The sequence below is a fragment of the Triturus cristatus genome, chromosome 6 (genome assembly GCF_964204655.1).
Source record: "Triturus cristatus chromosome 6, aTriCri1.1, whole genome shotgun sequence".
Taxonomy (NCBI): Eukaryota; Metazoa; Chordata; class Amphibia; order Caudata; family Salamandridae; genus Triturus; species Triturus cristatus.
In genome coordinates this window covers 1901700374-1901723133 of record NC_140589.1, presented here as the reverse complement: position 1 = coordinate 1901723133, position 22760 = coordinate 1901700374, and the positions used below count along the sequence as shown (strand labels likewise).

Sequence of the window (22760 nt, the reverse complement as noted above, 5' to 3'; positions counted from 1 at the left end):
TCATGCTAGAGCACCATCTCACATGTTACCAAGCACTCTGCCTCCAGGATTGTTAAGGCCTGCCATAGGAGTGACTGATAGGTACACATGTGTCTATATGTAAGTTAGGTATAGGAATACTACACCTAAGCAAGGGGTGATTACACGACCTTGCCCCAGCTGAGTGATCAGCCAGTTGTGTCAAAATGGAAGGCCAGGCCAGGGGTGGCATAATACATGCTGCAGCCCCTGGTAGGCCTAGGGTACAACTATGCCCTGGGTACCTAGGGTACACTGTACAGGGGCCAATAAGGTGATCCTATCCAAATGGGTTATGCACCTAAAGTACATAGTAGTAATTTAGAGAGAGAACAGCAGGGCTGTGGGTCTGATTAGCAGGCCCACAGCCACATCTAAGTCGAAAACCAGTAAAGCAAAAGCAAAAAGTGGGGGTGAACATAGAAAGCAGACCCTACTCTCCTACAATGTACACATATAAGTGTGCGGTATCCCAAATGAAATAGAATCTTATAAAGGGAAAGAGGTGTGAATGAGTGGTAAGAAGGTTTCTATGTACAACAAACAAGCACAATACAATATGTTCAGATCATCAATCAGTCCTCTAGAACAATGCTAAGGGTCTGTGAAGGTGGGTTGTTTGTAGAGTGTTGACGTTTCGACCCCACGAGCAATGAGGGGGTCTCATCATGACCTTATGATATGGAACACCTGGAATAAAGTGATCAGGGAAAATGACTTGAACTTACAAAACAGCATCGGGGGGGGGGTGAATAGCTCATTTAGCGCTTATTTGAAAAATACCTAAGTCGTGCCATCGGACTGCCAATGAGCTCAGTGGAAAACACCAGCAGATTGAAGTGGCTCAAGACTGGAGTGAGAAAGAAAGGAAAAATGAGTACTCACAGTGGGGCACAGCCGGGCACTGTTAGTAAGAGAGAGAAAAGCAACAGTTGAGTATAGGAATTACATTGGATGACGCATGCAGATATATATTATCGGAGGTACTCACCCATGGTGAGGGGGGAGTAGCAGTCATGTTCGGTCTTTGCGTAAGGTCCCTCCAATCGTGGTATGGGGTTGGTTACCTCCCAACCAGGGAAAGTCCTACCTTGGTCATAGATACGAAGGGTCAGCACTGCACGGGCAGTAGTCACCTGATTCAGACCTATGTGAAAGGCGATATAGGGAGTGACCATCTCTACCACAATTATGGTTGATAAGCTGTGTGATGGAGGTGAGGAGAAACAACCACAACCATCTCTCATGGGTAGGGGGGTCGTTAGCAGCTTAATAATAAACTCAAACACCGTCTCTGCAAAAAGTCATACTAATGATGTATAGAGGTATATGGTGAAAAGGGCTCTAAAAGTGTACAGTATCCGTGAGCAGCGCAGCCGTTGAAGAGTACAGATCAAGGGATCCATATAGGCCCATTAATTGTATTTATTATGATTAGCCTGCCCGTTGTCCACTTGTGGACGCTATGTGGCTGTTAAAACCATCGGTGGTGAGGCAATTATTCAAAGGGGGAATGGAGGTCCGAGATCGCAAACCTCTATGTGTGCCTTTAAGCTAAAAAAAAAAATCACAACCCGGGGCATTGCTCCCAACCCGTTGTTACATCCATGTTAAAAACGCTCCCTCCATGTAATCAGGCGACTGGTGTGTAGATGTCAGCCTCGCTGGATGCCTGAGTGCAAAGAATATAGAACGTGGCGAATCCCCATGATATACAAGATACCCCCCCCCCCACAACCAGGAACGAGAGGCATGTAGATGCCATTTAGAAATCTGAACTAAAGAGGCTTGCCTGATTAAGCTGATATGCCATGTCAGGGGTGGCAGCAGATGTCAGCCGGTTGTGAGAGAGGAGGGCGCAATGAGTCTTTCTCCCCTGCAGAAGATGCTGCAATGAGTCAATTGCCAGAGCGTGCGCACTGCTCACTAATTAGGAAGCCGCGCCAAAAGGCCCCTGTGGAGTGAAGTGTCACTGACTGTTGCGGTGTGGGAATGGGATAAATTCTATATGGAACCCAGAATGAAGGAAGCATAGAAAAATGAGTAGAGTTTATAGTAACAAGTCTTGACCCATAAGACAATATTTGTATAAAAGTTTCGTCTGGATAGACGCAGCTGTGGTAGAATAGTAGGAGGAGGCGTGGGGCCAATATGTCTTATAAAATCAAAAGAAACACTATGTTTAGTTGTAGATTACAAAACATATACATGTTTAAAACATCATCATATAGTTTTCATATGATGATGACAGCCAGTGTGCTTGCTTAATCACAATTTTGCATATTTCAAATACTTGGGTATGTTTGTCTATAAGCAGGTTGTATACAGTTAGTATTTGCTATGCTTCTTAGACAGTGAATCTTCCGCTACAATATTGTGTTCACAGCCTGTGACCAGAGAAGGCTTATCATGTTGCTGTTGTTATAATTTACATATTGCATATCAGAGTACAGCTATTTTTAGGCAGGTTGTGAACACCAAGTATGAGCCATACTTATCAGATCGTAAATCTTCTGCCACATTGTTGGATCCATATCAGGGATGAAAAAGGGCAAAAAAGGGAGCGAGAGAGAAGGGGAGGTACATGATGATTTGGAATTGTCCATCTGGTAAATGTATCTAATTGCTCAGAGTGGACACAAAACCACACAATTCTTCAATGGTATCGAGTCCACGGGTAATAGAATCCACCTGTCTATACAGCAGAATTCTAGTCTTTGGAGAATCTCTGTAATATTACCACCTCGTTCCAGTATGGTGGCCACGTCGATCACCTGCCATTTGATGTCATCAGCAGTGTGGCCCATTGTCCGAATGTGTGTTACCAAGGGTGAGTTCAGTACTCTGCATCTTATTCTGCTGTGATGTTGACTGACCTTAATTGGTTGCAAAGTCTGACCAATATACATCAAATGACAAGGACAATTGTCCAAACCTAACCTCTTGACTTTCAATAAAGAAAATGGTACATCATTCGATGGCAAGATCGGACTTCATTTCTTCAGTCACATGAGGGAAAACCTCACATATCCCCAAAAATTAAAAAAATGTTTGGGAGTAGAAGCTATCTCGTCTCGCATGTAAGCCTGGAAGGTTTGAATATTAAAATCATCCAGTAGAGACAAGCACTGACAAGTATCAATAGCGACGCATGAAACCGCAATTGAAGCATCTGGACAGACCGTGGCCCCTGGGCCCCGCCGCTGCCACCATGAACACAGTCAGGCGTTTTACAAGGAGCGTGGCAAAATAAGATCCGCCATTCTGGGAATCTTTTATTGGACCAATAGAAGCAGCACAGAGCTAAGGCTACAGCCTCCGTATTCAGAGTGATGTCAGATGACATCAGCTCTGGAGATCATATAGGAGGCCTGCTTCTGGCCTATGAATATTTTACAGCCTGCTTAACGCCGTCTGTAGGATGCCAGAGAATGGCACGGGGTTAAGCCACCAAAAGGCTGCAAAATTTGAGCTGGCGATTGTGAGAAGATGACAGCGGGGTAACTAGGGGGTTTGGAGGGGAAATGGGAAATGGAGGCAGTTGTCAAGCCATGGGTAGAACATTGTGATGAAAAGTGAAGGGCCAGTTAGGAAAAATTATTTTGGTGTGGAGGTCGGGTGGGTGGTTTTCTATAACATGGGGGAAAGGGGTAAGGAGGGCCAATGCTTGTGGGGGGCACAGAGGTACTAGGCAAACTGGGGCGGGCACTACTGCAGGTAGAGAGTCAGAGTGGGAAGTCAAGCTTGGGGAAAGCAGAAGTCTTTGACAAAGCGGGGTGTGGGGTGAGGAGGAGTAGTAGAAAGTTTTTAGCAAAATCAAATCCTACCACTGTACATTTGTTAGGTGCATATTGCCCTGTGGTGAGACGTAGGCAAAAGAAACAAGCATTTGCAATGCTATAGGTGTCGCAATTGGGATTTTGCAACCTATGGCATTGTAAACAAGAGTAAACAAATAGAAAAAAAAGTGGCCTGACATTTTTTTTCTATTTGTTTACTTTTGCTACAATCGTGGCACCCGCGCTTTACCTTTAACCATGTTAAAGTAAAGCGTGGGTGCCGCAATTGTAGCAAAAGTAACCAAATAGAAAAACATCTATTTCTTCACTTTTTCAACAATCGCGGCACCCGCGCTTTAGCTTAACATGGCCAAAGTGAAAAGAAAGTAAATAAATAAAAAAAAAACATTACACAACAAAAAAAAAACAAGCGCTGTGTTATAGCGTGGTACATGGTGGCCCGTGAAGCGCGGAATGAACACAAAAATAGTGCTTACCCACATGTGAAAGATCCAGTCCAGGTGAGTGGGGCCAAAAGGAGACAGGGCGGTAATAAGGAGGGACTAGAAAGCCTCACAATCGAAAGCCAGCATTTAGCATGAACTATGACGGCAGCCAATGAAAAGAAGGGGCGGAGCCTACACTCCACTTCTGAAATCAGCTCGATTACAAGAAGCCTTGCATGCGCGCTGCAACGCAGGTCTGTGAGACCTAAAAATGATTGTCCTGGCCCTTTCTTGTACCTCTTCACTAACATCCCTGTATCCCAGTTACAACTCTTCTTCCACACACTCTGCAGAATGCCAATACGCCTGATCAAGGCGGGAGCTCGCCCCTGTATTCGGTGGGATACACTCACACTTACCCTGGAACAAGGAGGCCTTGGAGTCCTGGATTTACACCTTTACTACTTAGAGTGGTACCAGCGATATGTGTGGTGGCATTGGGCTGCTGATGCCCTGATACCTTACCTGCGCCCAGAGCGGGCGCTGCTGGAGGGAATATTACACTCTCAGACCTTACCCAAGGCATACCACTCGACACTGAAGACATACAGACGGTATCACCCACGTGCTGGGCATGGCGGCGCCTGCGACGTATGCTGGGGGGCGGCCCCCTCTATTCCACTGCAGGACAATCCTTGGCTTCCGCTCACCCGGGAGAAACTAGTACAATGTACACTACACCGGCATAACTAATACACCAGGGGGGACCTGTTCCCATATAGGCATGTTGCGCCCTTGGTGGAGGGCCCATGGGAGAGGGACATGTCGTACATGGACTGTTTTATTTTTAGACGCCTTCATAACACTGAGATCGCTGGTACCCACCTATCCACTAAAGACTTCTCTCCGTGAACACTGACCATGGTAGACACTGAGGGAGACCATATGACCTCAAGAATATATCGAGCATGTATTGTATTGAGGCCTGACACTACAGGGCGAGTGCGAGGGATATGGGCAGCGGAACTAGGGGTGACGATAACTGATAAAATGTGGACATACTGTTGCACACAAACGCGGAGCACATCAATGTCAGAGACACAATCTCTTACACTTTAAATTTCTGCACCGTTACTACCTATTGCCTGCTGCTATTACAACATTCAACCACACTAGACCTGATAACTGCATGAAGGGCAAGAGGGAGGGAGCTGACCTTACTTCGACTTGTCCGGTTGTACGTGCCTAATGGGTAGCAGTGTTCGAACATAACTCTGCCATGACTGACATTGAACTCGTGCCCAATCCCCTGGTGGCACTGCTGGGCTACACGCTCAATATATCATGTTCTAATCGCCGACTGGTCTCCCTGGCATAACTTCTGGGTAAGCGGGAGATAGCACTGCACTGGGGAAGCGCTTGGACGCCGGTTGTCTTGGATTGATTTGGGAGCATAAGCCGATGTGAGAGAGTGTTTGACGATTATGCACACTTCCAGCCTCTCGTCGCGTGCCCTGGGATATTTGGTCACCTTCCCATGTCTACCTACGGTCCATAGAGCCAGAAACTACTGAGTAAGGGCCCACTCGATGACCGTACTAGACTGACTAATGTCCTATGTGAGATGTACCTGCATGCTTCCAGATTACTACTACTATGACCTGGCAACACACATATACCTGAAATGTTTAACCGAGTATTGAATATTTAACCATTTAAGTTGTTGGTGATATAATTATGTCTCTTTTACCTCTCCCTTATGAATGATGTGCAAACATCTTGGTTGTTAATTTGGAATATCAAAAAAAAAATACAAAAAAAAAATCTAAATTCTTCTTTTCAGAAATATATAGCTTTCCAAGATCACCCATGTTTTTTAAATCTGTTTCCATCCCAAAATGCAAGTTGTTTAAAACCACAAAGATTAGGGAAATTGATCAGCTCTTTGAAAAATACAAAAGCTGTGGTAAAAATGTTTTTGATACAACACTGCTTGCTCCTGGAAGTTGAAATATGAAATATTTAATTGATGCCATTTTTAGACCCAACAGTGTTTTCTTATCCAATACATTTCCCCAATTCCCCTGCTCCCCAAGAAACCAAAAGGCATCTTTATTTTGGCTATTTTCTCAGTGGACTTGAGAGGAATGTTGAAACCCTGAGTATCTTTATGATCCAGGGGATGTTGGAAAAAAAAGGATGCATATTTGGGATGCATATTTGGCATGGATACTTTATGTGGAAAAAAAGCTATGAAGGGGTAAGCGCAAATTTCCCCAAATATAAAATAAGACCCAATCACTGGGGCACAAAAGCCTCAGCAGCTAAGGGGTTGAAATGCTTCTATGCCATAACAGTGGTGGAGTGCGCAACAGGAAAGGTGTTGGGAACCCCCCCCCCCCCAAAAAAACATGGGTGGCGCAATACTAACGTATATACAGATATATATCTCTCGATCCGAAACAGACCTGGGTTTGTAAAGATACAGTTTGCCAGAGATGGGGGCAGATTGCAGCTCACTACCCAAGACCTGCAGACCTGTCAGATAAATCAACCATATGCAGATTTGAAAGGTGTCTCCAAAGGTGAGTGCCGGGTATAGGGTGCTTTCTGATGCTTGTAAGTAGTTCTGTTTCTTGTTTTACATCCAGGAATGACCCATGCATGCTTTCCCTCCTTGTATACATCCTCCAAGCACATCTAGCTTCATTCATAAGGTATTTGAGAGGGAAAGATTTTTTAATGCAAAAATACAGTGGCAGCTGCCACCGAAAAGTACGGGTGGGCGGGGGTAGAAAAATCAATAACAATACTCATCTGGCTGCCGGCCGCCACCTCAGTCAAGCTCCGTCCTAGTCTGTTCCTCCCGGAAGCCAGGGAGCGTGACGAGAGCACCAGAGGGGGAGCACGCGTGTGGCTAAAATATGTGTTTTCTTCTCCTTCCAGATTGGGAGGCACACGCCCTGAATCAGATGGATAGTCAGGGATCCCCACCGCTGTTTACAATGAGGTCCCAAGTCGAGGAGACCCATACAGGCATCTCCGAGGACGCACGTATTGCCGCTTTTCTCGACTTGGCCAAGACCAAGGGATTGGCTTGGGCCACCGAACTCTTGAGAACCAACAACCCCGCAGACTCTGGAATCGCCAGTGAGGTCACGCCCGTAGAGTGGGAGCACAGCGACGAATCTGGCCCCTCTAGGTCCAAGAGGATACATCGCCCCACAGTCAAAGACTTTCCAGCGGAGCAACCGCCGGCGAGGGGCAGAGCCGCTGCCCCCCCCCGGGCCGCAACCCCCCTTCAGGCCCCCCTGGCTTTGTGCGCCGGACCATCACTGGCTTCATCCAGCTGCCCTAACCCGGTGGCTTTCGCAACATCGGAAGACCTCGGTAAGCTCTCGGACACTTTGAGAAGCTTTATGGCTGAGGTCAGAACGGGTTTAATGCTGGCCAGGCAGCCCACGGGGGCTGTGCCTGCCGCCCCCGCACCACACGGTTGTGCCACGGTGCCAGCAGCATTCACACAAGTTTGGGGGGAGGGGGGCAGTCTGTCCAGCGCCACCTTGGCTCAGGGGGGAGGACTGGCACCCGCAATCCCTCCGCCCTTGGGAGTACAGCACACAGTTGTGGGGGTCCCCCCACCGGCGACCACCCCCGCAGCAGACATAGTGTCAGACTTGGCGTCGAGCATACTCAACCTACTCAAGGCGGTACCACCGGCGGGGCCACCAGCAGTGCAAACCCTCGCAGTGGTGCCTAAGCCTTTAGTAACTACTGCACCGCTATTATCTGGCCGCTGCTCCCTGGGGTGGCAAGTTCCCTTGGCGGCCAAGGAGGGTATTTGGCGTAGGGAGTTTATTGATATTTTCACCCTGCTCATGCATGGGGCTGAGGGGGTGGACACCAGGAAGATGGGCGCCAAGGAGGATGACAAGAAGGTGCGCTTCCAAAATTGGCCCGAAAAGAACATTGTCACTTGGGGCCAGGCATTCGCCATACTGGCGGCGGTAATAATGGAAAGGTTCCCAGACGAAGGGCCAGGGCTATTTCAGTATGCGAGTGTCATCACGGAGAAGGCCGCTAAGAGTGGGGACATGGGCTGGTACCGGTATGACTGCGACTTTAGGAAAAAGAGGGCAATTTGTCCGGAACTAGAGTGGGATCAGCTGGAGGTCAGGCTATGGGTCATGCATATGGGTAAACACGCGGTAGAAGCGACAGCCAAGCCAAGCACCTCCAACAGTGACAAGAACAAAGAGACTAAGCCGGAGGGAAGGGCACAGACTAGGAAACCCTTTCGGGGTGGCTGGGGGGGGGGGGGCCGTAAGCCAGGCTTTAGATCACAGTCCAACGGCACCTGCAGGCTGTTCAACGCCGGGTCATGTTCATGGGGCAAGGCGTGTCGGTTCGCCCATAATTGCAGCAAGTGTGGGACCTCCCATACTGCGGACTCATGCTCCAAGCGAGACAGCCCGGGCCAACCCATGGCCAGACAGGACAAGCAAGCCCCGGCAGGTACAAGCCCCCCCTCACAACTCCCTGTTCCCCCCCCCCCACCCGCCCACTGGTGACGCAACCGTGTCGGCGCCCCGCTAGTCCTGCGGGCGGTTGTGGGCCTGAACAACCGGGGGTTTGCTATGCGACGCTTCACCCCTGAAGGGGCGTGAGTAGAAGTTACCAACGGCACGTGATCCTGTAAGAGAATCACCTGGACGGCAGCAACGGCGGGGTTCGCCCCAGTGCTGCCCGGCTCATCAGGCGGGCAGCCGGCCCAGTTGGTTGCCTGCCCTTGGATCGCCCGTAAGATAACCCACCCATTACATATTGGAATATGTAATAAACCTGCAGCAAAATTTTACCCAACCTAACAGTCTGTGTGTGTGTTATTGGGTATGTATTCTGGGGGAGGGGTGACTGAGGGGTGCCAATGGCGATACTATGCCGCTGACCGCGGCCCCCGCAGGGGGCCACTAGAGCAGTCGGCGCCCTAGTGTCGCCTGGGTACCGGTCACCCCTCCCCGCCCCCCTCCAGGGGGCGGGGACGCCGGCCAGTGTCTCCCTCCTCTCTCCCTCACCCGGAAGTGACGCGAAGGCGTGTCACTTCCGGGCCTCCGTGGCGAGGGGGAGTCTATTTAGCCTTCCCCCACCCTGCTGGCGACCTCTTTGTTCGCCTCGCACGCCGCATCCCTCCCTACCGCTTACCCGGCGTGAGGGTCAGGTGGGGGTAAGAGCGTTGTAATGTTTCTTTTTTCGTTGCAGGCGGAGTTACAGGGCGATCTGGAAGCAGGCCGGTACCAAGGGTACCTCTGCGCGGCACGATAGGGGGTGCCTGAGCCAAATCCGAGGAGCCTCAGGGGAGGGTCCTGGAAGTTGTGTCGGCGCCCCGCTAGTCCTGCGGGCGGTTGTGGGCCTGAACAACCGGGGGTTTGCTATGCGACGCTCCGCCCCTGAAGGGGCGTGAGTAGAAGTTTCCAACGGCACGTGATCCTTTAAGAGAATCACCTGGATGGCAGCAAAGGCGGGGTTCGCCCCAGTGCTGACCGGCTCATCAGGCGGGCAGGCGGCCCAGTTAGTTGCCTGCCCTTGGATCGCCCGTAAGATAACCCACCCATTACATATTGGAATATGTAATAAACCTGCAGCAAAATTTTACCCAACCTAACAGTCTGTGTGTGTGTTATTGGGTATGTATTCTGGGGGAGGGGGGACTGAGGGGTGCCAATGGCGATACTATGGAGCTTTTCAGCTCGAGAACACTCCCAGCAATGGCAGGTCTCTCCTTCTTGCTTTTATCAGACTTTAACTTTATTCACCCTTCTGATACTGCCCTTTCTTGGCTCCACCCTTGGGCCTCTCGTGCTGAACCCAGGTCGCTAGTTTGCTAGAGGGCAGGATTGCAGTGATATATTTACCACAAACTAAAAACCTAAGCCGTACTGTCTGCGATACAATATCACCAAAATCTTGCACTTCAAACTATGAGAGGCTTTATATACTTCTGTGCAGCGCCAAGCATGAATTAAAAGCAGCACTGGGGCGCTAGACTGATGGGGATTCTTTATGTCAGGACAAAAGCCATCCATTAACATCTGCTACGTGATGCGACCACACGCCGTCACAGAGACAATAGCCAGGGCCACTGGAATTATGTGATTGAACGTCTGCGGCGATTTTCACATAATTATATATTTGCCGCATCTGCCACATAATCCATCATCTGCTTCATAATACCCAGATTTTAACAAAAACAACATTTGTTTCTAGCTCAAATGGTTAAAAATGTTACAAAAAATGTGACGATGCGTTTTGCTGCGCAGTGGAAGCCTCTTTGCAAAGCTGGACTGGTCACCTTTCTGTTGCTTATTGCTGTATTTGGATGTTCAACCTATACTAATGAGTTGCAACCAATGCCCACAGGGTGTCACCAAGTCTAAAAATGATGAAATAATGAATACAATTACAAAACGTGCTGCATTAGGTTACATGAATTTGCTTTTTCTTGCTGCATAATTTACTCAACCTTGCCACATAATTTTGTCCGCTCTTGCCACATAATTCCAGTGGCCCTGGCTATAGCTCTGGTGTGACTGACAACAGGCGTGCCTGCAGCCATTTCAATATCCCACATTTTACCTAATTTACAACAATAACAGGGAAGTCTCTGAAAGCTTTTCTTGTCCCAACTAACCCCTGTAAACACTATTAAAGTTAGGGTTACTAACAGTGCTCCTGTGCTGTTTAGAAACTTACTTTTGTTTTAGGTAGCTCTTATTAAAATGAGTTAACCTTTAACCCCTTCGATGCGCGTGACGGAGTGGTTCCGTCATACGCGTCGGTCGCTGTCAGGAATCACGGGAGGTTTCCTCCCTCTATCTCCACTGTGGCTACTATTTTCTCATTACAAACCCATTCAAGTGCAAGTGACCTCTTTAGTTGGAGCAATTGCTGGCATCGCAGAAATTTCAACATGGCTGCCAATAATCCGATACTGCAACAGCATACCGCTGTTTAGCAGTCTAGTGTTTTTAGTATCAACTGCCTGAGGAATGTTCTTCAACATTCCTCAGTGCACTTCACTGAAGAAATTACAAGGAGAACACCTGTTTTCATGGCGTCGTGGAAGATAATCAGGGTAGAAGCGAAATCTCGGGGTTAGAATTCGCCGGTCAACATACACTTCTAGAACCAGGTTAGTTTGAATATATAATTAGTCAAGTAATATTCCTGAGAGAGATATTTCGAGTTCATTTGACAATTTAAAAGCAGCTTGCAACATTAAATGGTTTAGTGTAAATAGAGAGAAATAATAATTCATGAGTCATTTAATTGGCTAGCATTGTTTCATTTTTTCTGTCTTCATGAAGTGAAATGCAAGCGTTTCTTTCTTTCAAACGCTGCATTTGACTGGAGAAATTCCTGAAGCAGCCTTTGAGTTAAACCCACTTAATATAGGAAATGCAGGCATAGTGAGAAGGCCCTTCGTCAAGCCGACATTAAGGGCGCGAATTCAAAGGTCTTTGAACTCGTCAGACGGAGGCTTCCGTTGACGAGTTCCTTAAAGGAAATCACCCGGAACTAATTGACTTTAACGCTGGCACTTGCTTCGTGCAGCGTGTAACTGGAAACTTGGTATTAGCGCTGTCAGGAAGAAATACTGGCTAGCGCGAATTAATTTACGAACCAGTTTAAAGCAAAGCTTGACACTGCAGCCTTTTATTCTGTTTACGAGGTTGAGAGAAGACAATTAAAACGCGCTTCTTGGCAAATTAACGTGTGCAACATTAAAACTAAAGAGAGAGAGCTAGCGCTTTCCTAAACTGTACAGTACTCATTAGGTTCTTAGAAAAAGCTATAAAAGGGGTGATAGGCTAAGGATCCTTCCCTCATGAAACTTAAATAAGCCAAGTTAGAATCTACGGAGAAGCTTTTCTCCCAGGCTCTGCAGTATAGGCAGACCAAGGAATCCATCATCCTGAGACAACCATTCCAGGCTTCACCAGTTCTCTTCTTGTGAGTGGAAAAGAAAGGAGAGAGGCTTATAGAACCACATTTGTAATATTAAAGGAGACATACTCACCCTGATTTTCTCCCCTCTCAACTGTGCAGAATCAGAACAAGAGAAGGCCTGTAAAAGAAAAAGAACCGAGTGAAGACTTCACTTAGTGTAGAATTACGCACAAGAGAAGTATGAAGAGTAGCAAGCCCAAAACACCATCCTGGTAAGATAAGTTATCTATAGATTTTAAATACAGTAAGTTTATCAAAAGTTCAGTTTATAATTTGCATAAATGTTTTAGCCAGAAAAAGAAGAAGAAGAGCGTAGAAGACGAAGCAGACTTGGCAGAGTTTTGGAGCTGTCTCTTCTTGTCCCAACCCCTTTTCCCCCCTTGGAACTTACCTGCAAAGGAGTCCAGTTCCCTGGCGGGGAGTTCTGAGAGGGGCATAGGTACTTAGCATCATTCTGCTTCTGTGCAGCCTTATGCAAGTTTTGATACAGATCTGACAGTCGCGCTGTGCGGATGACGGAACCACTACGTCACGGCCCCGCCCGCGCACGAACCCTTCAGCACAGCGCGGTAATCCGCGCCGCGCTGAAGGGGTTAAGTGAGCACTACTAATCTTGCAACATTAGGAAATAGAGGACCAGAAAAATAAAACACTTGCCAGGATCACACAATGTGGCTAAGTGGTGGTGAGTCTGGGTTAGAGGCTCAGTGCCCTCATTTGGAAGCTGATAAGCCACGTTCCTACAAGAGCCTGGTGCACTGCACACTAAGATAAGGCAGGTTTGTGGAATGGTTACCTCAAATGTACCGGGAGGGGTAAATAAATAAAGGTGCAGGTATGGCTGGAGAGTGTGTTTATGCGGTGCATTGTAATGGGCTTTTTAAAAGTGCACAGAGTAAAGCGAAAATAGTAATGTAAATGTGTCCAAATAAATCCTGCTTAGAGTAGATAGGTTGTCGAGGCCCTCTGCTGCTTCACAACAGCATGACTTGTGGCTGTCAGGCTGTAAATGCCTCTCTGGGACTAGAAGTCTGTCCTTTGTGTTGTGCTGGCCTTCTCTACCCTAAGCCCTAGATTCTATATTACAGCTACATCTTGCAAGGGAGCGGTGCTTGAAATGGCACTACAGAGATATGGTCTGTGCCCTGAGGCATTGAGGAAGGATTGTTTTTTTTTTGCAGTTGGAGAGTAATCACATGTAAAGCAAGTGAATACACTACATGTAGAAAGTCCTATAGAAGCTAAGAAACTCAGAAAGAGTTAATGTTACAAACCTCTCCGGAGATGCAGCAGAACAAGTGAAATTGTTCTTACGCTGTGTGCTTTGTATCAGAAATCACAAAATGCCAACTACAGGGTGTTCCTGTCAAGCTGCTGCAGACTATTTCTTTAGGATGTTTAGATAGAAGTCTCTGGTGCAGTAAGGATTCAGGATTATTGAGTTTTCCACATGCTCCAAAGGGCACTTCATTCCCTAATAATGCTTCTAGGACTGCCTGTGTAATGTTGGCAAGACTTCTACAGGATAGGTCTAAGTGTGACCCCTCCGCCCCCACCCACCCCAATCTTGCCGTTATGTATCACAATGTCACAGATTGAGTCATCCAAATGAAAACCTTACACACTTTCAGAGATGATGCTTTGATCCAAGTGGGACTGAAATCTGAAGACCTGTTCCTTAGTAAACAAGCATTTGCAATGCAATAGGTCTCGCATTTATAAGAGTTTGAGCTATTGGCATTGTAAAATTACAATGCCTTATATTTATGTTTGGTTTTAAAACAAATAAAAGGCATTGTCATTTACAATGTCAGTAGCATAAACTCGCATAAAAGCAGTGTGTGGAGTGCAGCAGTGTGCGGCGTGCAGCAGTGTGCGGCGTGCAGCAGTGTGAGGCATGCAGCACTGTGTGGCATGCAGCGGTGTGCAGCGTGCAGCAGTGTGCGGCGTGCAGCAGTGTCATGCAGCATGCAGCAGTGAGTAATGCAGCAGTGTGCAGCGTGCCGCAGTGTGCTGCATGCAGCAGTGTGTGCCGTGCAGCAGTGTGCGGCATGCAGCAGTGTGCGGCGTGCAGCAGTGTGTGGCATGCAGCGGCGTGCAGCAGTGTGTGGCGTGCAGCAGTGTGTGGCATGCAGCAGTGTGTGGCGTGCAGCAGTGTGTGGCGTGCAGCAGTGTGTGGCGTGCAGCAGTGTGTGGCGTGCAGCAGTGTGTGGCGTGCGGCAGTGTGGCGTGCGGCAGTGTGCGGCGTGCGGCAGTGTGCAGCGTGCGGCAGTGTGCAGCAGTGTGCGCAGCAGTGTGCGCAGCAGCGTGCAGCAGTGTGCGGCGTGCAGCAGTGTGCGGCGTGCAGCAGTGTGCGGCGTGCAGCAGTGTGCGGCGTGGTTTGTAAACAACAAGAAAAGCGGACATCAAAGGAAGGGTGGGAGGGAACGAGCATATGGGGTGTGAGTTATAACAAAAGTTAATTGTTGTAAGAGGGGATGCAGGAAGTGAGGCCGAGCGCGCGCTTGCGAAAGCAGTCTGCTGCTTTCAAGTCCGATGCCAGATGCCAGCTTCGTGCTTGAATGCCTCACATGCACTGGCCATAAACCGCATTCCTAAGGTCTTGTGCCCCTTACTAAATCTCTCTGAATGCGTGAGGCGGCGCACGCGCAGGAAGTAGCTGGTGGCAAATGGAATGCACGTGGTTGTGCGCGTAACCGCCACCCGATCCGCCTGGGAAGCCTTTGGGAGCATTTTCTGAAGCCCCTACATAAGTCTCGCTGAGCGATCGCTTACGCGATAGCCAGGCGAGACCTAAAAAGGAATTGTCTCCTACCCTTCCCAGGACAGCTAGAAAAGTCATGCTTTCCTGCGCAGGACACTCTAATCTAGACACAATCACAGATCGCCATCATATCCACCCCTGACTATTGCCTGAATCTCAAATGCTTTGCGGGAAGCAGCTTGATTCTAGCCGATATGTGACTGCAGGAAGTGCACGGCCCCACCAGTCAAAGGAGCTGCAGGAACGGTCCCGGAGCTTTGCCAACAGGGGCACCCCCAGTGACCCCATCACCAGTGCGGGCCCTGTGGGGCTGACCCCTCCGTACAGGTCGGTGCCTCTCCCTACCTTTACACGCCACTGGCTGATGCTGGCGTTTGAAGGGAGAGGCACCGCATTCGCAGGGAGTTATGACGGGGTGTGCAGGCAGGGATGCCAATTCATGCTGAGGTGGCTGTGGCACTGGCAGGGTGGTGCCACAGTTTGTATGGGCAGGGAGAGGGGCAGAGGTGCGCTTTGGCAGTTAGAAGTCCAGATGGTAGGTATGTGCAGTGAGCGGACCGGGAGTAGACGCTGTGTGCCGTGAGGGACTTGGGGAGTAAAACATGTATGCAGGGAAACCTGGAGGAAGGAGTAGCAGTAGGTGGATACAGTAGGAGGCTTGGGACTCTGTAGACTGTGTGTGCAGTGAAAGGATTCAGATCAGATAGTGCACGTGTTCTGTGAGAGGCTCTGGATTATGTGTCCAGTGAGAGGATCCGCAGTAGACTGTGTGTGCAGTGAGGTTCTCGGGATTAAACGATGATGATGTGTGCAGTGAGAGCCGCAGGAGAACAGTGTGCGGCTTAGAAGCAGGCAGTGCGTGCACTCCGTGCAGTGAGAGAGCGCGTCATAGCACAGGGAGGGGTTCCGACTCTGGAGCAGATCATGTGTGCAGTGAGGGGCTCCTGAACAGATCGTGTGCAATGAGGGGATCTCGTGTGCAGTGAGGGGCTCCTGAATAGATCATGTGCAGTGAGGGGCTCTCGTGTGCAGTGAGGGGCTCCTGAATAGATCGTGTCAAGTGAGGGGCTCTCGTGTGCAGTGAGGGGCTCCTGAATAGATCGTGTACAGTGAGGGGCTCTCGTGTGCAGTGAGGGGCTCTCGTGTGCAGTGAGGGGCTCCTGAACAGATCATGTGCAGTGAGGGGCTCTTGTGTGCAGTGAGGGGCTCCTGGGTAGATCGTATGCAGTGAGGGGCTCCTGGGTAGATCGTGTGCAGTGAGGGGCTCTTGTGTGCAGTGAGGGGCTCCTGGGTAGATTGTGTGCAGTGAGGGGCTCCTGGGTAGATCGTGTGCAGTGAGGGGCTCTCATGTGCACTGAGGGGCTCCTGGGTAGATCGTGTGCAGTGAGGGGCTCCTGAATAGATCATGTGCAGTGAGGGGCTCTCGTGTGCAGTGAGGGGCTTGAGTGCAGTGAGGGGCTCCTGGGTAGATTGTGTGCAGTGAGGGGCTCCTGGGTAGATCGTGTCCAGTGAGGGGCTCTTGTGTGCACTGAGGGGCTCCTGGGTAGATCGTGTGCAGTGAGGGACTCCTGAATAGATCATGTGCAGTGAGGGGCTCTCGTGTGCAGTGAGGGGCTCGAGTGCAGTGAGGGGCTCCTAGGTAGATCGTGTGCAGTGAGGGGCTCTCGTGTGCAGTGAGGGGCTCCTGGGTAGATTGTGTGCAGTGAGGGGCTCTCGTGTGCAGTGAGGGGCTCCTGGGTAGATTGTGTGCAGTGAGGGGCTCTCGTGTGCAGTGAGGGGCTCCTGGGTAGATTGTGTGCAGTGAGGGGCTCTCGTGTGCAGTGAGGGGCTCCTGGGTAGATTGTGTGCAGTGTGGGGCTCCTGAGTACATTGTGTGCAGTTAGGGGCTCTCGTGTGCAGTGAGGGGCTCCTGGGTAGATTGTGTGCCGTGAGGGGCTCTCGTGTGCAGTGAGGGGCTCCGGACTCAGGGTCCGACCTTTAACAGCAGGTCTGCAGAGTCCTGGGGTTCAGATAAGGGAAAAGGCTCACCTGCACCGGTGTCCTGTCCTTTGAAACCACGGCTGCAGGCGCCTTCTTCCGGTAACAAACCCAGCCCTGTCGGAAAGAGGAGCTGCGGCCGAACACACTAAAGGGAGAGTCACTCCCGGGCCAGAAATGAGAAGGAGAGCGGCAAGTGTTACCCCCCTGCACTGCACTGTCAGCCCTGCCCTGCCCTGCCCTGCCCCCGCCCCTGTCCTCACCCCTGCCCCCTGCCCGGAACGCCGCTCCGCTCACCGCGCCCTGGGACAATTCATTATCGCCCCCTTTGAAACCCATTAGTTTTCTCCGTAGGTAAGGCAACGCCCCCTCCGCCCCTTAATACCAGCCGCCACGAGCACCAGTTACATTACACAAGTGTACATTCATTTTTGTTAGGGGGAGGGTAAGCGATTTGCCCAGAATCACAGGAGATTGAACAGACGCCGAAACTCCAACCTGCTCTCCCAGCTCCAGAGTTGGCAGGTCAGGCCCTTACGCCACAATTACATCGCAGACAGAAGGGGGGAACAAAACCCCTCTCACTCTGTACCTTCCCCGGCTCCAGTCCTCCCACACCGACAACTCACCTGCAGCAGATCACACGGCGCACTCACTTCACGCAGCACTTCGGGATGAAAGTATCTCCCTGGCTGGCATCCAGGGCATGTGTGGTCGCCCCACCCTGCCATTACCAGTGACGTCAGAGTGTGGCATGGGGAGGGGTCAGACGGGGGCAGCCTCAGCACACCTTCCAATCACCCCCACCCGTTTCGGGTAACAGGTTTCAGGACGGAGGGATAAGGGGCGGGGCCTAAAAAAAAGTTTGTCTTTATTAAAAATCAATTCAGGGATTAGCGTTTAGATGTCATTAAAGATACAATGTATACATTAAGGCAGATCTTCTAACACGCCCCCAGCCCCCTCACTCTCTGATTGACAGGCGTGAGTGAGCCCGGGTCATTTCTAAAAGAGAAACAAAGATATGGGAAGAACAGAAACAAGAAAAGCTGAAGACAGACCCCAGAGAGCGCTTCCGACGTCGGATATTTTACCCTCTCACAGCTGCAGCTCTGCCACGGACAGTACAATACTCCTGGCTGTGAGAAGAGGATACAAACAAGCATTGGCGCTGTGATTACAGACTGTAAAGCATAGCTGCCAAGGGTTCAGATTTGCTGTGTGTGACATTTTCATAATTTCAGTGCAATTATGAGTGACATTTCAATGACTACGAGTGACACTTTCTTGCGAGAAAAACCGAGCAATGAAGACGATTGAAACATATAAATATTAGAAATTAGACCCATCTGAGCAGCAAGAAACTCTAAAAAGATGGTAAAACTGCTGATACACTCCAGAAATGGAAGGACGGAAACCAACCTGACACATGGACCCCAGACAGGCCACTTGTTACTGGTCGGAAGTCTTAGCTTCTGCTCCAGCGGGAAAGGGTACATTTACATATCCTCCCTGCGTCACAGACCCGTTATCACACTAACTCATTCACGCACACATCCATTGGTGGGGCCCATAACACCAACACTCATACGTCTCACCCGAATCTGGACACAGGAGGAAGAGAAGCGATGGACATGTGGGGGGTACCTTATTACCTATAGAAAGAAATATTTACAGTATTTACATATTATACATCTGCACTTCTAGAATCCTAACCTTAGCATCAAGGCACTCCACCACTCGGTCGATGGACCAATTAGTTGGACTGGTTGATGGCGATTTAGAACCAGCTAAATCACATTTAAAGTCTCAGAATCTTTAATTAATACCCTTTAAAGAATCAAAAACTCGTTCTCTATTAATAAATGTTTAGTTTATCTAATCAATTCACCTTCATTGGCATGATCGTCATTATAATCAATCAAAATCTTAATAACATTGGCATAAATCAGTATGACAATTATATTTACCTAATCTCTGATTTTGGCGACCATTCTCCCACAACCTATTAGCCCTGCAAAAATTAAATCTCTTCCGATGTAACCCTCCAATCGAATGCAGGCTACAACCCCAATCAGTCCGGGAACAAGTTCTTTCGCTCAGCACGACGCAGTCCCAAAGATCTCCGGGGACCCAGCACTCGTGCAAGCAAATCGGTCAATGGGATTCGGATCGCACTCCTGGAACGCAACCACCCACCCCTTCTACTAACCCCCTTTTATAATAAATTTTGGGTAACATGCTACATTTGCTACATTGGAAATGGCTCTGATAGGCCAAGCCATCAAAATTTGCAATTTCAGACCGTATTCACAAAGTTCCTTGTTTCTCATGCTCTACTGAAGATGTCATCCCATGTTTGGGACAGTTCTCATGCGAAAGGGTCCGAAGTATCAATATTTCGGCTGTTAGAGACAGGTGTCCTTTGTCTTCTCTATCAGTTACACTAGTTGGGCTTTGGCAGTCCTCCACGTTCCGATCCTTGACGAGGAACACTGTGACTCGGTCAAAGGACGCCTGGAGATCTTCAGTGCCATCCGAGTCTGCGCAGTACACCTCGCGCTCACACGACGGTGGCCACTTCCGAACTCCATTTTGGATGTCGCGGCCTAGTAGGCCCGAATACCAACTTAAGCGAAACAAACATAAAGAATAATTACTATACGGAAATGAAGATTCTAATGTTAAACCCACACTAATCCCTTTATATATTAGTATTTTCCTAGCAACATTTAAAGCAGTAATACTTACCATTTCATCCCAGCAGGAACGCAAAACATCACAAAAGCAATATAAACCATGCAATTTTCTATATCAACACAATCTACCGTTAATACGCGTACCACAGTTATTCATTAGGATAATTTGCCATGCAATTTGCATTTAGTCCCGCGTGAAATTCGTGTGTATTAAGGTGGAGGTTGATTAATTAGAGCACGGCAAACAATAAATACACGTTAATAGTTAGAAAGTTACGTAATTAGTATTTTATCATGCAAAATAGAGAAGGTATACAACATTTTGTTTTACCTGCTCCACCAATCCCCCTTTTGGTGATTTTTAATATCACCACAAATCCCCCTAAATTTCAATTAAAATTTTTATGGAAATGATGTCTCAGTTCCCTTACAACATGTTACGTTACATCACTGTTTCCCCCATCTCATCCTCCTTTGCCTTCTTATACATACTTTCTTTCCATTCTTCCAGTTCTATATATCCCATTTCTCTTTCCTTTCTTTCTTCCTTTCTCTCTTTTTCTGGATACTTCTCTTTTTATTTTATTTTGTAAGTATGTTACCGTGGTAGATCCAGAACGAGCTGACTAGGTTTCTGACCAAGTTTCCTATCTCTATCAGCTGCTATAATGGCAGTCCAATCTCCGCCCCAAATCAACAGCATGATCCGGTTTCCAGGTAAGTCGGCACATATCTGGTGGCAGGATCATACCAAAAAAAACATATCGATATCCGCTAAAGTCATGATACAGGAATCAATGGCTGCCTATACATGATCATAAAATCCCCTAGGATTTTTCCTTATGTCTGGTAAGGAGGCTTTTAAAGTAAGTACATCCATCCCTTTCCAGGGCGTATATAACCAATTGTATTAAAAATGGGCTCTAGCATTGGGACCATTAGGGTCATCATTATCGGCATTCCCTCTTCCAGGAATGAACTGTGGCGCAGCTTCCCTCATAGGTCTTTATTCAAGGAGAGGAAGAGAGTTCATTAAATTATCCAATTATAATTGCAATAGCATTATTAATGCTATCTACAGGGAAGGCCCCGATCTGACACTGTCTGTTAATTGCTCTAACATCATCCGGGCCATTTCGCCCTGTAGTCATCTCCCATTGAACCATAAGTTGATGAGAGAGCTTATTTATAAGACAAAGACACTCGCCTTCAGATAAATCCTGAATCTGGTTTATCATGTCTTCTGCTTCTATTTCTAAATCACTTCACCAATTTAATACCATCAATCTTATCGCATCCTGGCGAAACTGAGGTACAGTAGAGCGAAGAACTCGAGGGGTTAGAACAGATGCAGAAAGTACAGAATCATTAGACATTTGAAGTGCAGTGGCCTGAGGTGGAGGAGCAGAGGCTTGGGATGGGGGCGCAGAGGCTTGGGATGGGGGTGCAGTGGCTTGGGTTGGAAAGGGTGAAGAGTGTACCGGTACTGGTTGAAAAATAAGGGGCTGAACAACCGCAGGCAAAGGAGGTGGAACCAGGGGTACAAGGGGGACAACATTCAATGGTGCAGGGGGAAGAGGTGTTAAAGGTACATATGGGGGTGGGGGTCGTTCTATCAGCAACCCATCAATATCTGAATCCACATCTTCTTGGTGGACCTGAACTGCTACAGTTGGTCTAACTATATATTCCTTAGATATTAATAATCTATGCTCACTATCTAAACATTACTTTTTCTCCTGAACTTCCTTATCCTTCAATTCTTGATACTTCTGATACTCTGTTTTCCTTTCCTGTTTCCTTTGTACCTTCTCTGCCTTGAGCTGCCGCTCCCTCACTTCTTTTACAACATACGCAAACTGTCAAACATAGCCGGCCTAACTTTCTTTAAAAACAATCGTTTCTCTAAATACTCGAGTTTGTGAGGGTCCATGGTTCCCTCTAATGGCCATTCTAACTGGGATCCCCTTTTGTATATTTGTTCCACAATGCATTTATACATAATGGAACAAATACCATATTTGATGTACATTTCCAAATTTGGCATACCTTCTGGTGCCGCCAGCTAACTTGCTTCCAAAATGCTCTGCTTATCGCAGCAGCAACAACAAAACTTCCAAAGAGTGCTAATCACAGGCATGTTATATAAGATTAAAAAAGACTTATATACAGAGAGAAATAAAAAATATTCTCACATTACCTGTAAGAAAAAATGTTAGCAAAAACAAATAGCAAGTTCCAAAACAGAGTCTAAGTTTCAAAATACCAAACAGATCCTAGGTTTCAAAATTCCAAACAGATTCCGAATGGAGTACCAATTCTGAACGGATTACCAAACAAATACCAAGTCAAGACGAATATCAAGTCAATCAAATACCAAACAAATCCTAACCAAATGAACAAATGAACCGGTTCAATACAGATTTACCTCATGCGTAGTCTTCGCCTCCCACCTGTCGATCCTCCCTGATCCAAAGAACATCACCAACCGAAGGCCCCAGTCAAGGCTCGCAGCCGCCAGGAAGAATGGAGTTGGAGAGCAGAAAAATCACCTTGGACCACGAGCAACACTAATCTCATCAGGTGGGGCGATTCCTCAGCGAAGTTCGTCTTACCGACCTGATCTGCCCTGGTCCGACTGCAAGCGCTTGATGGGGACCCACGTTTGAGCGCCAATTTGTGGAGCCGATTAATTAATAACCTGCTGGTGCAGAGATCACCACTTCGCCACAGGTTCTTATCAAGTAAAGAGGAATCAACAGTGGAGCGAAGTACAAACCATAGGTAATTTATGAAGCATTCAGACTGGGTCTCCATCCAACGAGCACCATGGAGTTACTCAAGGAAGGAGCATGCCTCAACAATGGCTACATGGGTTTTTATAGGGAAGATCACAAACAAGGAACGCCCAGAGGTAAATAGAACTTTAGAAAGAACACACAAATGAGCTAAGGCAAGAATCTGACAGCCTCGGTGTCTTGTGCAATTTCTACGTTTTAAGGCTGAACAACAAAATGTGCTATTCTGAGTAGACTTTACTTAAGGATTAACTATTGCCTGAAAACCTTCG

At 48.1% G+C, this 22760-nt stretch overlaps 1 protein-coding gene across 2 annotated transcripts in view; it reads right to left on the bottom strand.

Moving 5' to 3' along the window:
* LOC146822374 (uncharacterized) overlaps window positions 1-22760 on the bottom strand; it is a 127638-nt gene that overhangs the window by 72411 nt on the left and 32467 nt on the right. Inside the window, exon 2 of one of the 2 annotated variants that reach the window (XM_085613461.1) lies at window positions 12321-12368. The gene's annotated coding sequence lies outside the window, so the exon portion shown is untranslated. Of the gene's footprint in view, window positions 1-12320; window positions 12369-18851; window positions 19621-22760 lie in introns of those variants that run through there. The other variant, XR_014963272.1, reaches the window with a different exon arrangement.